Genomic DNA, 18,034 nt, shown 5'->3' with positions numbered 1-18,034 from the left:
CACTGCAAATATTATTCTTTATACTGTATTTTCACAACCAAAACATATTTTAAAAATATTTTATTATTGTTCTATTTATCTATAATTTTACCCAGAAGAATATTGCTTTTAAATACAAAAATTAGGTCATGTATACTTAGTTATAATAGCCAAAAAATTTAGCTCTCAGAGATAGTTAATGCATCTTAAGAAAAAACAAACCTATAAATTTCTTATACCTGTAAAAATAATAAAAGTGCTCTATGGTTTCATTTAAGAAGAATAATTGTATATAAATGTGTATAGGCATAAATATATTAATAAAACAGAAATAGATGTGTTAACAAAAATCAAATATAGGTTGAACACTATTGTTGCCAAAAGCCAAGTCTATTTTTTTAACAGTGTTGAGCAGGGCTGAAGCTTTAAGAACTATTGAGGAGCCCCCCCCCCATCATTAATGTATTATGGCCATTGTTGTGGGACTGTCATTATGAGTGGAAACATAATATGCACGCAATATTTCTATATTTCTCACAATGTTTTATTTTGTTCCCAGCACTTTACAATGGAATAAGAAGAACTCAGGCAACTTCTCAGACTTTATAACTGTGATAAAACAAATTTCTGTTCTGTTCATTATAAATTACATGGTCAAACCTGTCATACTGCAAACTAATACAAAAGTACCTCTCAAACAAATGTATACATTTATAACACAAACATCTATAGGTAGGATCTGACACTAAAAATATTTCAGGACAGATTTTCTTAGTGATACAAGACGTCTACAAATTAGAATTACTGTAATACACATAGATATAGCACCATTACTTGATTATAAATTAAAAAGTAAAAAAAAAATAGTAAAAATGTTTGCATGTTGAAGTGTTGTAGCAGTAAATTTTCAGCAGCAAAATCATTATACAAATAAAATGATTTGTGCAAGGCTGTTCCATATTCATATAAAAGTATTAAAATATGAGGCATTGTGGGATAAAGAAAATCATGATGATTCACACATGAGTATAGCCACTCACAATTTCTACGATAATTATCAAATTAGGTTTTATTTTAAAGTGCTTATAAAATTTCTATGAAAGGATACATCATTACTCACAAAGACTTCCAACACAATTTTTAAAAATAGAATAATTTATTTACTTACACTTCAAATTTTATCCCTGTTCTAGGTTTCTGCTCCGCAAACCCCCATCCCCTCTCCCTTACCCTGATTATGTGAGGGTATTCTTCCACCCACCCACCCACTCCACCACCCTAGCATTCCTATACATTGGAGCATCAAGCCTTCACAGCACCAAGAGCCTCCCCTCCCATTTATGCCATATAAGGCCCCTTCAGCTCCTTGAATCCTTCCCCAAACTCCTTCACTGTGATCCCTGTGATCAGTTCGATGTTTGTCTTTGAGCATTCACATCTGTATTGGTCAGGATCTGCCAGAGCCTCTCAGGAGACAGCTGTATCAGGCTCCTTTCAGCTAGGACTTCTTGGCATCAGCAATAGTGTCTGGGTTTGGTGTCTACATGTGGGATAAATCCCCAGGTGGGACAGTCTCTGGATGGCCTTTCCTTCAGTCTCTGCTCCATTCTTGTTGATGTATTTCCTTTAGACAGGAGCAATTCCGGGTTAGAATTTTAGGGATGGGTGGGTGGCCCCATCCCTCAACCAGGGGATCCTGGGAAGGATAGTCACTCTTATATAAGGAAGATAAGCATACCAATCTTTTCAGCCATTCTTCATTCTGTAATGTGATGATAGAGCAAGAAGAGATTGTCTTAGAGTTAGAGAGAAGGCCTTCACTGGACACCAAATGGGCCAGACCTTAATATGTGGCATCTGATCATTTGAATCTGTTAGAAATGAAATTTATGTAACACACCAATTACTCATTCTCATGTATATTTACATAAATGGGTCAAAACAGATATCAAAACTAAGAACTGGATTTGGAACCATTTTAACACGAATGACACAATGGTAATTCTCACAGGGTCCAGAAAAGAGGATTGCAGCAGAAGATTAGAGAAAGAGTCAGTAAAATGTGGTCAAACAATGTATATTAAAGATGATTCTGATGAGTTGGAGGAAAAAATAAACACTTTTAAAAGCAGAGGGAAAATGATATCTGTAATACAGCATCATAACTAGAAAGCGTTAAGTCCATGACTTATGGAAGACAGACTTCGAGAATAATAAACTAAATATAAACTTAAGGACACTCTCTAAGAAGAGCATTTTAGATGTTTCCTGGCATTTCCTGACTATATAGATTTCATAGCCAAAAGGAAAGCAGCGTGACCTAGCTTAGAAGATCCTCACTGTGGTCAGATTGTAAAACTCAAAATGGTTCACAATAGAAAGCACAGAAGTTGGGAGAGTAGTAGGAAATGGGAAAACAGATGCTATTTATCGACACAATAGAAGACAGACTCTGAGTCACTGCAGAGGTCTTGAAACCATCATGGCTAGCTAAAGCCAATGATAACATGGCCTGGGATTTTAGAGTTGTTTTAAATGAGTAACCCAAGGCATGTACAAAATTTATGGATTATGTCAGCAGTAACCTTATCTCTCTGATTCCTTCAATGTGGCACAAAGCTCCTAATTCTCTTCATTGTGTCCAAGTTCAAGACAACATAAGAATGTGTGTTTGACAAGACTCTTGGAGAAGAAACAGATTGAACCTTTGGCAGTGATCTCTTTGAAAAAAGTCAACAGCTGTTCAGAACATATAGTCCTGCAAGAGTTTCTTCATCTAAATATAAACGAATAGTCTTTCTGCCCAGAGAGAAGTCCCATATACTTGGGGTACATACAGTGAGGCGACAGGAGAATAATGTCTAGAAAGAATCAAGGGTGAGACTTCCTCAGACTACGCAATTGAACAGCAGCACACATGTAACACCTGCTCAAGCTCGTGCTGCCATACTCTAAACTGAAGATTCCTGGGTGGACTGTTTCCAGAAAGCATTTCAGATGACGCTACTTTGAAAGTTCTTAAGAACAAAGTTTTTCACAGGCTCTGGAAGTTTTGATGAGGAGCTAGCTAAAAGAAACTATTCTTAAGTTCAAAGATTTCATATTTCTTTTCAATTACCAGGTTTTGAACTTATTATTTGACCTAGGAAAATAAGATTTAGAACTACTACTAGTAAGATTTCAATGGATACTATCAAACCTTTAAAAAATCAAGTACTGACAAAATATATTCATATAGTTTTATGCCAAAATGCTTTTAAAAATCTGTACATGTATAAAGTTATTTTAAAAAAGTTATTAGAACTAACATGAATAAAGTTATTTTAAAAAAGATTTAGAACTGTTGCTGTATGAAAAGTGTTTGATTGCTTTCTTACTTGTTTCTACTTGAGAAAAAAATAAACTTCAGTATGTCCTCTCAAATATTGAGGTTGAAACTGGGATGTCTAATGCAATAGTATTAATCACTGAGACCTTTAGAAAGGTCAAATAACAAGAACAATGCTTGTAAATAGGAACCATGACTTTACAGTACTAGAGAACATTAGCTACTTTCACTCCTACCCGTCACATTGTGAGGTCATGGTAAGAGGACTTAGAACACTGTCATGAGACATGGAATCTGTAGCTCCGTGGTTTTGAACACTCAAGCATTGAAATCTGAGAAATAAAGTCATGTTTCTTAGAAATTACCCATTCTCCAACATATGTAGGATAACCAAAGTAAACTAGTACAATTAAATATCCCATTCCGGAAGGAAAGAGAGGATAGCATAAGGGGAGGAGAGGGAGCAAGAAGAGAAGATATAGAAGAGAGGATGGATCAAGAAGAAGCAAGAAGAATCAAATACTGATAGAAGAAACAAGCATAAGCAGAAATAGCCAGGGTGAAAGAAGTCAGATGAAATCAGCACACAGGATTCTGTTTATGAGAAATCTCAAGAGAAGAAACAGAAAGCAGTTTAGCAGCTGCCTGGCCTGAGAGTGTGGTGCGATGTCATAAATGTTCTAAGTAAATATGATAAAATATGATTGAATTTCCACTTAAGATGTGTAAATTTGACAATGTAGAAATTATGCTTCTGAAAATTTGTTAAATCTCAACATATACTTTTGGACAGTCACTCCAGTGTCTGTGTGAGCAGACAAATCTTACTCTGAGGACAGTGAAGAGCAAATGGGTACAGAAGGTTTGATTAGGAACCTTGAGTTACAAGTGCTCCCAAACCAGTAAGACGGGTTTTTTGTTTTGTTTTTGCTTTTGTTTTGGCCTGGTTGCCCATATCTATCAGATATAATCTCACAAAACAAGGAGAAGTGGTTGTTAACAATAGATGTTCCTTATATAATGAAATGTCTTTTAGAATTTAAGTTTACATATAATCTAAAATACTATCTAGTACTCTTTTATTTTGTTAGTCATGAAAACTTTGGGGATGTCCCTGTGTGTGTGTGTGTGTGTGTGTGTCAGAGAACAGCTTTGAAGACTTAGCTCTCACTTTTCACCTTCATAGTACCAGGCAGTAAACTTAGGCTGTCACAAAGAGCAGCAAGCACTTTTACTTGCTAAGCCAAGGCAAAGGTCCTAAACACAACTTTTACACTCCACATACAATAGAAACTTATAATTAAATTAATCAACATATTTTAAAGATTCAAGTTCTTCCCAAGCCCTGCTCAGCCATAGGATAGACTGTGTGACATGGTTCTTGCCCCTGGATTACAGGCAGCAGGGCTTGGGCCTCTACGACTATTGATGGTTGCATTAGGTAGATCTGGGTTCTGTGAAAAAGCAGGCTGAGAAATCCAGGGGAAGCAAGCCAGTAAGTAACATCCTTCCATGGCCTCTGCATCAGCTCCTGCTTCCTCACCTGCTTGAGTTCCAGTCCTGACTTCTTCTGGTGATAAACAGCAATGTGGAAGTGTAAACTGAATAAACCTTTCCTCCCCAACTTGCTTCTTGGTCATGATGTTTGTGCAGAAATAGAAATCCTGACTAAGACACCATGATAATCAGAGACAGATGAGTCCTGGAGTTTAGGGTGTATCTAATATCTCAGCAAACTGTTAGAATGCTGTGACCTTCTGGATGGCTCTCAAGGACATGGGAAAAATCTCTTAAAACATGAGTTAAAAAATACATAATTTCTTAACTTTGCAAAATAAAGATGCAGTATGGATTGTACAAGGAGCTTTATATATCTAAAGGAAGAGGGGCAGCTGTGCTATGAATAAGCTTGTCAAAACAATACTAAGAAGGGAGATAAAGAGATTTCGGGAGTGGTGACCACAAAGCAAGATCATACCCAGCTAAGTTTTTTTTTTTTTTTTTTTTTTTGTTGCTGTTGATGCTTATAAAGGCAGGCAGGTTCCCAAGTTTAAGGTGAGCCTGAACCAGAGAGAATTTAAGTCAAGGCCCAGGATTGGTAGGAATGAAAATTTCATGGCAAGGGCCCACCAAGCTATTGACTGTCTGTGCTTTTGTTTGCTGTCTCTTTCTACAAATCAAGGGGCTGTGGTTATGGGATACTGATTCAAGGGATAATCAGAAGGAAACCTGGGGTAAGGACTGAGTTGATATTTAAATAAAAAAACTGGGTTTATGATATGCAAGAGATGAACTATTCAGATAGGTTTTAAAATAGTAAGAGAAAGCTGCCTCCAGCAGAGCACATGGAGGGAGGGAGGAAGGAGAGAGAGAGAGAGAGAGAGAGAGAGAGAGAGAGAGAGAGAGAGAGAGAGAGAGAGAGAGAGAGATGGGGAGGGGGTGGGGGAGGAGGAAAGGGCAGTTTGGAAAGCCGTCCCTAGCTGAGCAATGGCCCTTAGCTTGGACCCATGATTTAACTTTGAGTGGTTTTGTTCACCGCTCCTAGACACTCCTTCCTCAAAACTCATCTTTAAGCTGAGGCTGAATCTTGGCAAGTATTCTTTAAGAATGCTGTACTTGGACTAATTACACATTGATGACAAATAATCATTTCATAATGCAAACATTTTTTATCTAATATAAATTACAAAATATTATCCACTGTACCTCTGAGTGTTCAGTTTGTACATTTTTTTAATGTAAGTCACCAATGGTTGTATATTGCCCTGAATCTGCTCCTATTTTAATGTTAATTCTACTTCCCCAAGAAGGGCTATATAGTCACTATGCTCATGAGGTGATTGCATTTGTACCTTTCCATTTTTATTTGTTAAATGAAGGAAAGAGCCAGTGATTTAGCAGGGGAGAGGGAAATGTAGATTGTCCTGAAGCTATTCCTATCTTAATGTTAATTCCACTTCCCTAAGAAGGGCTATCTAGTCACATGCTCATGAGGTGATTGCATTTGTACCTTCCAATTTTTATTTGATAAAGGAAAGAGCCAGTTATTGGGCAGGGGGAAAGGGAGGTGGAGAAAGGGGACCTAAGAGGGGTCAGAGGAGGTTGGCGTAAAGGAGAAGAGACAGAGTAAAGTAGAGACAGAAACAAAACACATGGCATCAAAAATGACAAGCTTTAAGGAGTCTCTTAGCTGGGGAAAAGAGAGAGTAGTGGGATTCTACCCAATCTAGGGGCTTTTATTGTGTTCCTAATTAATTACTGACTAGTGTTTTCATTTAATGGGTTTGCTCTGGTTGAAAAATTATCACAACAAATGGTAACTAATCTAATTTTATTCAAAAATAGTTGCAATGGGTCTATACAGAACTAGGTGAGTCAAAAGTCTTTCATATGTTAAAGAAAAAGGAACTGAGCTGCCCTATGCATCATTGCCAAGTTAGTATCTAATAATGGAGTACAGGAAAGACATTGAACTTTGTTATCTACCCATTTATAACCAGCCAGGATCCAGAGGATAGTTCTGAACCCATACACACACAGACAAACAAGGTTCAGCTCAGTGGTCTGCAAAACAAAACAATATATGAATGTGTGTCTATAAGACAATCATGATGTGATGGAGAGCTCACGGCAGTTGCAGTAATGAAAATGAAAAGTATGAAATTATTAAATAAGAAACAGCAGAGATCCAGGGAAACAAGCCTGGTGAGAAGGCATTCCGAGTAGCCAGGGAGCAAAGAGATATTTGCCTAGCACACAGAAAGTGTGCCCCTCCACCTTGCTTGGTTCAGGGAACCAGGAACCCTGCATTGAGCTGTCAGTTATCAGCCAGCGGCCAGTGTATACAGAATAGACACTCAGGCCATCTGCCACCAGGAACACTTGGAGATCCAGGAACGCAGGCAAGGTATAAGGGAGAGGAAAGAACCAATCACTGAAAACAAGACCATGTATAAACACAGACAACAAGATGGCAAGAGGAAAGTGAAAGAATGTACCCCAGGGAAACCAAGGCAATGTGGCAACACCAGAACCAAGCTCTCTCATCACAGCAAACAGCAGAATGCCAAACACTCCAGGAAAAGAAGACTCAGACCCAAAATGATACCTCAAGATGATGATAGAGATTCTTAAACAAGAACGGGAGGAAAGCATAAATATTTAGAAGCTTTTAAAGAAGAAACAAGAAAAACACTCAAAGAACTCAAAGAACTAGAAGAAAACAGAACCAAAGAGATGAAGGAATTGAAGAAGGAATTTAAAATTAAAACAATAAAGAAAACACTAAAAGAGACGACCCAGGAGGTAGAAAACCTCAAAAAGAAAGCAGGAGTCACAGATTCAAGCATCTCCAACATACTATAAGAGATGGAAGAGAGGATCTCGGGGGCCGAAGACAACACAAAAAACATAGAAAAAACACTCAGAGAAGATGCAAAATACAAAAAGCTCCTAACCCAAAATGTCCAGGAGATCCAGGACACAATGAGAAGATCAAACTTAAAGATATTAGGAATAGAAGAGGGCAAAGAATATCAAATAAGAGGCACAGGAAAAATCTTCAACAAAATCGTAGAAGAAAACTTTCCTTCCCTTAAGAATGAGATGACCATGGGCATAAAAGAAGCCTACAGAACTCTAAATAGAGTGGACCAGAAAAGAAATTCCTCCCGACACATAATAGTCAAAACACCAAGTGCCCAAATCAAAGAAAAAATACTAAAAGCAATAAGGAAAAACAGTCATGTAACATATAAAGACAGACCAATCGGAATCATACCCAACTTCTCAACAGAGACTATGAAAGCTAGAAGATCCTGGACAGATATCATGAAGACCCTAAGAGAGCAGAAGTGCCAGCCCAAGCTGCTATACTCAGCAAAACTCTCAATCAGCATAGATGGAGAGATTAATATATTCCAAGACAAAACTAAATTTACACAATATCTGACCAGAAACAGAACACTAATACAATGAGGGTATCTACATCCTAGTAAAAACAAGAAAACTCCTAAGCAAGAAAACCAAAAGAAGAAAGACATACAGGCACTATTCTACCGAAAAAAGCAAAAATAGCAGTAAACAGCAACCACTATTTCTTAATATCTGTTAACATAAATGGGCTCAACTCCCCAATACAAAGGTATAGGCTATCAGACTGGATACATACACAAAACCCAGCATTCTGTTGCATACAGGAAACTCATCACAGAGACAAAGACAGACACTATCTCAGAAAAAGGCTGGAAAAATCCTTCCAAGCAAACAGCCCTACGAATCAAGCTGGAGTGGTCATTTTAATATGGAATAAAGTAGATTTTCAACCAAAACTTATCAAAAACGATAAGGAAGGACACTTTTTACTCATTACAGTGAAAATTTGTCAGGAGGAACTCTCAATCCTTAACATAAATGTTCCATATACAAGAGCACCCACATTTGTACAAGAAACCCTACTGAAGCTCAAAAAATACATTGCATCCCACACAATAACAGTGGGAGACCTCAACACCCTACTCTCATCAATGTACAGATCATGGAAACAGAAACTGAACAAAGAGACAATAAAACTAGCAGAGGCTATGAACCAATTGGACTTAATAGACATCTACAGAACATCATTAGCCATCAGGCAAATCCAAATCAAAACAACCCTGAGATTCCACCTCATACCAACCAGAATGGTTAAGATAAAAAATTCAGATGACAGCAGATGCTGGCGAGGATATGGAGAAAGAGGAACACTTTTCCACTGTTGGTGGGGTTGTAAACTGGTACAACCACTCTGGAAATCAGTCTGATGGTTCCTCAGAAAATTGGACATAGTGCTACCTGAAGACCCAGTTCCACTTCTGGGCATATACCCTAGAGAAGCTCCAACATACAACACGGACAAATGCACCACAATGTTCATAGCAGCCTTATTTATAATATTCAGAAGCTGGAAAGAACCCAGATGTCCTTCAGTAGTTGAATGGATACAAAAATTATGGTATATTTATACAATGCAGTACTAGTCAGCTATCAGAAGCAATGCCTTTATGAAATTTGTAAAAGAATGGCTGCATCTAGAGAGTATCATCCTGAGTGAGATAACCCAGTCACAAAAGAACAGACATAAAATGCAGTCACTGATAATTGTATACTAACCTCAGAAAGCTCTGAATAACCCAGAAACAACTCACAGACTATGAAGTTCAAGAAAAAAAAAGGCCAAAAAAAAAAAAAAATGAAAACACCATAATGCTTATACTTTACACACCAAGAAAACTTTGACTTTTTCCACGTAACATCTTGTTTTACATGTACTTTATGCTCATTGTAACTAGTAAGATTTTAATGCATACTATCAAACCTTTAAAAAAATCAAGTACCGACAAAAATGTATTCGCATACTTTTGTGCATGAATGCTTAAAATCTGTAAATTTATCTTTGTTTTTTTTTAAAATAAAATTGTTCAATTAAAAAAAAGAAACATCATAAGGGCTCTCATTTGGAAAGCCTGATGATCTAAGTTCAGATCCTGGAACACACAAAAGAACCACACACACAATGGCACATGTGTGTTCATTTCAGAGTTAGAGGGCCCACTATCCTGCAATATGCAGTACTGAACAAAAGACAGCTGTGTTACATTTTATTTTTTTAATTTTTTGTTATTATTTTTATTGGATATTTTATGAATTCACATTTCAAATGTTATCCCCTTTCCCTCTTCTCCCACGCCTCTTCCCCTGCTTCTATGAGGTGTTCCCACTCCCACCCACCCACTACCAGCTTACTGCCCTGGCATTCTCCTACACTTTGGAAACAAGCCCTCACAGGACCAAGGGCTTCTCATCCTATGGATGCCAGACAATGCCATCCTCTTCTACGTATGCAGCTGGAGCCTGGGATCTCTCCGTCTGTACTCATTGGTTGGTGTGTTAGTCCCTGGGCCCTGTGGATTGTTTGGTTGGTTGATATTGTTGTTCTTCCTGTGGGTCTGCAAACCCTTTCAGCACCTTCAGTCCTTTCTCTAGCTCCTCCATTGTGGTCCATGTGCTCAGTACAATGGTTAGCTCAAGTATCCTCATCTGTATCAGTAAGGCTCTGGCATTACCTCTCAGGAGTATGTTTTAAAAAGTAGGGAAACAACTATGAAAAAAAGATGCTTGATGGTCTCACACAGATAAACATAATTCAGAAACACATAGAAAGGCCCTAAAAAATTGTTATATGTGTTACAAAATTGTCTTATACTAATTCACAAAAATAAGTTTGTTGATAATTCATTTAATAATAAAAAACAGAAATTCTTAACCCTCATGGGGGTCAAATGACCCTACCTGAGGGTTCACCAAAAACATTCTGAAATCACATATATTTACATTATATTTCATAAAAGTGGAAAATGTGCCGTTATTAAGTCGCTACAAAAATAGTTTTATGGTTGAGGGTCACCGCAACATGAGGAACTATATAAAAAGGTTGCAATATTAGCTAATGATATTAATGTTATCTAAACCTTGGTTCTATCTCTGTGGTAAACTCGATAAATTCCTTAATTTATTTTAACTTCTTAATCTGTTGAAATAAGAAATGTGATGATATCAGCGTCATTAAGAGAATTAAATGAGCAAATATTCCATGAATCACCTAACACATAATCATGTTTAATTAATCTCTGGATATTTTTGTTAATTGTTTCCAATTCCTACAAGAAATATAAGCATAGAGATGGGTTTAATATAATCATTAAATATATACACAGAAGAATTGACTATAACAGATTTCATATTTTTATGTTTTATTTATTTACAGTGTGTGTGTATGTGTGTGTGTGTGTGTGTGTGTGTGTGTGTGTGTGTATGTATGTGTGTCTGAAGAGGGTCTAGGACAACTAACAGAAGTAGAGTTGCTATTTCTACCATGTAGGTCCCAGGTAAAAAACTCAAGTAGGTAAATTTTGTAGAAAATATATTTAGTCGAGAAGGCATTATATGGACCCCAAAATTTCATATGCAACTTGTTTTAGTTTATAAAATATGACAAGAACCCCCTCCCACCATACACAGTAATCCACAATGTTTGCTATCTATGTTATAGGAGATAAATAAATGCCCTACAGTGGAGAGAGGTAATTACTGTCATTACTGAGGCTTTGGAGTGCTCACAAACAGGAACCCATCATGATTGCCATCTTAAAGACCCAGCAAGCAGGTGAAAGAGTCAGATGCATATATTTGCACCCAACAATGGACAAAAGCTACTGACTCCATTACTTGAAGTGGGGGAAAAGTTGGAGGAATCTGAGGAGGAGAGGGAAGTGTAAGAGGACCAGAATACTCCCTTGACATGAAACCCTCAGATATCTCAGACACTAGATCACCAACCAGGCAGCATACACTCTCTGATAAGATTCCCAGCACATATACAGCAGAGGCCTACAGGGTAGGTATTCAGTCAGAAAAGATGCACCTAACCATCAAAAGACTAGAAGCCCCAGGGAGTTTAGAGGTCCAGCAGGGTGGGTGGGGTATGGATATCCTCATGGAGACATGGGGTCAGGGATGGGATATGAGATGTGTAATAGTCTGAGGCTAGACCTGGAGGGGAATAAAATCTATAGTGTAAAAATAAAAAAACAAACAAAAAGAACCAAATTATTGGAGATGCTGAGTCATTTCATAACAATAAGACATTGTATTCCTTTAAGAAAAGGAAAATAAAAACAAAGACAGAGATTACAGAAAAAGGCATCGTGTTACAAACAGTAGGTAAGCCTAGTGATACCAACAAAGAGCATGAGTTATATATTTTAGTATTGATGTAGTGGATTAAAATGCAATAGAAATTTGGGAACAATAAATAAATAAATAAATAAATAAATAAATAAATAAATAAATAAATAAATAAATAAAGATAGATGATAGATAGATAGATAGATAGATAGATAGATAGATAGATAGATAGATAGATAGATAGATAGATAAACAGACAGATAGATGGATGGATGAAGCCATCAAACCATCCATGTGTTAATAACTAACTGTGCCCTATTCCTCTCAGCTGTTGAAGCAACAACAAAACTGAACAGAAAAAGTTCTTCCTGCAAACAGAGTTGTGCAATTTTCAACATAGACCTACTTTCGTTAACTATTGACAAGTGTAATCATAGTTGACCTTTAGATGTTTCACCGTCATCATTTACAGAAAATGACAATGAATTCCTGGTAAATTGGCAAGGGAAAAATATTCATCATTATTCTGAAGAAGGATTTCAACATCAATGTAGTGACCTCTTAAAAGAAACACTTAGTCTGATGTTTTCTATTATGGTTCAAAAGCCAAGCTGACCATGGGTAATCAAAAGATTCATGATTGCATGTATATTCAAATATATTTGACAATATTTGATATAAGATAGGATTCATAAAGTGGCTTCTAATTTTATTTTAATGAAATAATGGCTGTGAAATTCGCTGGATTTCTTCTTTCTCTTTATAACTAACCACATCCACTGAATTCCACACAAAAGTAACTCAAATAATTAAATATTTGAACTAAACTGGACTAGAATGGTCCACAGTTGTGCTTTGTAAATATTTTATAATCACTTACTCCCACAGTTGCTTGTACACTTTATACCTTAGTTCTTATCCAGCACAAAATAGGTCTGGATTAATCATTTCTTAAGTAGAATTCAAGCCAGCCAGATAGGTTGGCAGGCTAAGATTCTTGCCAACAGCTCAATGAGCTGAGTTTAAGCTCTGAAATTCAACAGCAAGTAAACTCTAATAAGTGTATGCCCTGATATTCCTGTGGATATACACACAAAATACATACAAAAGGCATAATAAATGCAATTTATAAAATATGAAATATTTACATAGTAAATTTCTAAGGCTCTGGGTGCATGTTTGTGTATCTGTTTTATTGTTAAAAGAATCAAAAGATGCATATTAATATATCACATTTTACATCCCATTTCTCTACTGTTTACGTCATCTTAAATCTAAATCTAAACCTCCTAGTGTTTAGCCAGAGTTACTAGTCCATGTACAGAGCCTCGGATCTCTATAGTTCTACCTCACCATTCTTCAGTGTTTAACAATCTTGGTCACATCTTACAAAGTACATTAGTTCACCATAAACATCACACAAAGGATCAGCATACAAGCTGTGTGGTCCTTCTGAACAAAAAAAAAGCTTAACGAATAGGAGATATTGTTAGAGAATCATGAATATATTACACATGAATCAGTAAATTTAGTGCCTGGGTGGAAAAGAAGAGTCAGCATTGGAGCTCATTAAAAAATTGAAATCTTATTATTTTGCAAACTGGAATCTGTTCAATGTCATTAAAAATCTCGTTGGGTAAAAATGAAATGGCAACCACAACAAAAGAAATCACATAACTAGACAAACATCTCATTTATATCAATTGTAAAAGAACTTAGCCTTATTGTGCAGTAAATACTTAGATTAGAAAAAGATTGACTTTCTGACAACTTCCATATACAGAATATAATATGAAAAGAACACACACTTCTTAGGGAACTACCCTTCTCTTTATTGTTTCATCAGTTTTATATTTTTTTTCACTTTTAAATTGTTACTATTTTGAAGAGAGGTCTTTTGGGTGATTAACTCAAGACATTGTGCATGATGGCCACTTTTTTTTTCCTAGTGGAAAAGATGAAAAAAAATGTTCTTTTCCACTTAGCAACAACCCTGACTCCAACAGCTCCATTTCTTTCTTTCTAATCTACTTGGTTCAACCACTTAGTTAAAATATAGAGAAGAACTTATCTAAACCTATAGACGACTCATAACATAACATAATAATGTTTTCTCCTACATTATAAACTTTAATTAAATGGATTCCATATTGACTACTGTCTGTCCTACAAAATGTATTCCTTTACAAAATGGAATTTATCCACTTCCATAAATAATATTTAAGGTAAATAATAACAACTACTAAATGTTCTATAAAACTTGTATGATATCAAATACTTATGAGACGTTATTCCTACTGATGCACATAGATGGAGTGACTCTCCACGGCAGGGAGAGTGAGCAGTAGGTTCTGTACAGCATTCTCCTGTCTCTGTTGTTGGGTTGTATGTAGCAGTGATAAAGTGCTCATGTTCATCCGTAAGAAATTAAGAAAATATACTTTGTCTAGTTACATGTTTTCCAATGGAAGTTCTGAAGAAGACATTTTTTAAAAAACGGTGGGGCAGAATAATGACCTAAGTATATTAAACTCAGTAAAAATAAAGATAAATCATCACAGGTCAAGATATTGAGAAAATGTAACAGGAGTCAAACAAACGAACCTCTGAGCTCTCTAATATCAAGTGATTAATGTATTACAGACAAATAATAATTCTAATTACCATCAGCAACACTGTTATTTTAATTGACTTTAAAGAATAAAACACCTTGAAAATCAAAGTAGGGAAGGTGGTATAACTGATCACCCTACATTCCTATCAATCAATGAGTCACTTTTGACTTCCTGTAAAATTTTTAGTATTCTCTCTGTAATCACACTTGCTTATATTAAACTTTTAATTTTTTTAAATTTTCCTTTTATCTTCCCCTAAAGTGAGATACATAAATTTTAGAATTATCTCTTTCCCTACTATGAAAAATAGTAAGGTGAATTCAACAAAGCCATTTCACATAAATATCAGTACAACATAAACATGCAAAGCAAGGCTCCAACGATTGTATTATTATGCCATAGTGGAAAAAAAAGAAGCATCTCACAGAAGGAAATGTACCTCAGGCTTTAGAAAAGGAGAGAATGCATATAAGAGAAAAAAGCAGGAAGCAGGTCAGAAGAGAAAAAATATAAATAAAAAAAATCCCAGTAACAACCCCAAAAGAAAAACAACTTTCCAAAGAACACAGATCAAGAATGCTTGTAATAATCAATATGGAAATTGTGTGAGAAGCTCATAATGAACCACTTTTGTTTACACATCTCAAGAGGCATGGGATAAATGTAATGAGGATCAAGGGTATGGCAACACCATTTTGTGTGTATTTGTTAACAGGTAGTTTAGCTGTCATGGATGATGGTTTGAAACAGAACCAGATGGTACGCATATAAATTTCTCATTTCTCTGTTACAAACTTTGTGACAGTATAAATTAATGGGCCATTAGAAGGAACCCAAATATTTGTAGATTATGTATTTAAAAGTATATGTAGTATAAAAAAATGACCCTCATATATCTAAGCTTCCCCACACAAAAATAGGAAAAAAATTCCCTTTTATAGGTCTGAAGAACAGGGAAGGAAGTATAATGTGTTTCTTAGGGATAATAGAATGAAATATCTAAGATGAAATGCTACTAAAATAATTGAATATAAAGATTGTAATTAAAGTCCTAGAATTGGAAGAGAAAAAATATCTTTACATAACTGTCATGTCCTTTGGGGGAAATTTCCAAATTCTAATATAAAGAAAAAAAGAGAGGCATCAACATGCTTTTGCCTAACATGCAGAGAAAGCAAAACTTAGAACAAGTTCTTAGGGGCAAGTGGGTGGGGTGGAAAGATGGATCAAAAGTTAAGAAGTTAAGAGCACTGACTGCTCTTCCAGAGGTTCTGAGTTCAATTCCCAGCAACCACATTGTGGCTCGCAACCATCTGTAATGGGATCTGATGCCTTCTTCTGGCATGTTTGAATATAGCTACAGTGTACTCACATACATTAAATAAATTAATCTTTAAGGAAAAAAAAATAGAACATGCCTGGTCACAAGACACAAACTGAAAAATTCTTTTTTTCATAGAAAAAGTAGATTTATGTCCTCTGTCATTTTTGTGTTACTAAGGACATGTTCAAGGAAAGATTTCTACAATTGAGAATGTAAAAGTGGACCATGACTAGGTTTAAGCAAGTGGCGTGTAGAATCAGGTGACAGAATTTCTTTTCGTGTAAACAGGTTGAAAAGTTCTCTAGACTCAGCACATCACTTCCCCGTAGGGTTAGACAGCTGTGTTTCTCATGTCCTCATAATCCAATAAGTGAATGACAGAAGTACACAAACATCTTTTCCAGGCAAAAGCATGCCTTGAATAATATTTTAATGTCATAATTTCCCCATATTAATTGCCAAGAATGCTGGCTAAGCCTGACTCTGGCAACAGCTTAGAAATAGAACCTGGTTGCAGGTTTCTGCATTATTGAATCTCATGCCATATTTAACTTCTGAGGACAATTACTATCACAGTACCCACACTTGCATATTCAGAACAAACAGCGAATTATATCTAAAATTCTATTCAATAAGATGTGTTGCATATTAAAATGGAGCATACCAATGAGAAGCAACACATTTTTTTTCTGAAGGCTTTTTAAAATTTTTATTGGATATTCTCTGTATTTACATTTCAAATGTTACACCCTTGTCCCCAGTCCCCTCCCACTTCCCCCTCAGCTTGCTTCCATGAGGGTGCTCCCTCTCCCAATCACCCTCTCCACCTCAGTGCCTTGGCTAATGATGATGTTGTTCTTCACATGAGGGTGCAAAAATTCAGCTGTTTTAGTCTTTCTCTGGCTCTTTCATAGGGGTCCCTGTGTTCAGTCTGATGTTTAGCTGCAAACATCCTCATCTGTATGTGTATGACTCTGAGACAACCTCTGAAAACACATCCATATCTGGTTCCTGCCAGTAAACACTTCTTGGCATCAGCAATCATACTTGGGTTTGGTGGCTGCATATGGAGTAGTTCTCCAGGTGAGGCAGTCTCTGTAGATCTTTTATTCAATCCCTGCTCCTCTATTTGACCTTGTATTTCCTAGCCTACATTGTTCTCCCTTCTAAAAAAGACTGAGGCATCCACATTGTGGTCTTCCTACTTTTTGAGCTTCCTAAGTTCTGTGTATGATTTTTTGGGTATTCCGTGCTCTCTTTGTGTGTGTGGGGGGTGGGGGGGAGTATCTACTTAAAAGTGAATACATACCATGCTTTTTTTTTTTTTTTTTTTTTGTGGCAGGGTTACCTCACCCAGGATGATAGCTTCAAGTTCCATCTGTTTGCCTAGAAATTTCATAAACTTATTGTTTTTAGTAGCCGAGTAGTACTTCATTGTGTATATGTACCATAATTTCTGAATCCATTCCTCGGTTGAAGGACATCTGGGTTCCATCCAGCTTCTGACTATTATAAATAAGTCTGCTATGAACATTGTTGAGCATGTGTCCTTGTTAGATATTGGAGCTGCTTTTGGGTATATGCCCAGGAGTATCCAGGTAGTCGTACTATGCCCAATTTTCTGAGGAACTGCCAGAGAGATTTCCAGAGTATTTGCACCAGTTTACACTTTCACCAACAGTGGAGGAGTGTTTCACTTTCTCCACATCCTAGCCACTCTGAATAGTGTGAGGTGGAATCTCAGGGTTGTATTGATTTTTTACTTCCATCAGAACTAGGAATATTAAGCATTTCTTTAGGTGCTTCTCAGCCATTCAATATTCCTCAGTTGAGAAGTCTCTGTGTAGCTATGTAGCCCATATTTAAATAGGATTATTTGATTCTCTAACGTATAACTTCTTGAGTTCCTTGTATATATTGGATACTAGCCCTCTATCAGACGTAGGATTGGTAACGATCTTTCCCCAATCTGTTGGTTGCCGTTCTGTTCTTTTGACAGTGTCCTTGGCCTTACAAAAGCTTTGCAATTTCATGAGGTCCCATTTGTTGATTTTTGATATTAGA

At 36.4% G+C, this 18,034-nt stretch overlaps 1 protein-coding gene across 3 annotated transcripts in view; it reads right to left on the bottom strand.

Moving 5' to 3' along the window:
* Positions 1-18,034, bottom strand: part of KCNT2 (potassium sodium-activated channel subfamily T member 2) — a gene marked incomplete at both ends in the record, with an annotated part of 388,861 nt that overhangs the window by 188,917 nt on the left and 181,910 nt on the right. The gene's annotated exons all lie outside the window — the stretch shown is intronic.

Source organism: Micromys minutus (assembly GCF_963924665.1).
Source record: "Micromys minutus genome assembly, chromosome: 6".
Lineage (NCBI taxonomy): Eukaryota > Metazoa > Chordata > Mammalia > Rodentia > Muridae > Micromys > Micromys minutus.
The sequence above is the reverse complement of the archived record's forward strand: the minus strand, read 5'-3'. Positions and strand labels throughout refer to the sequence as shown.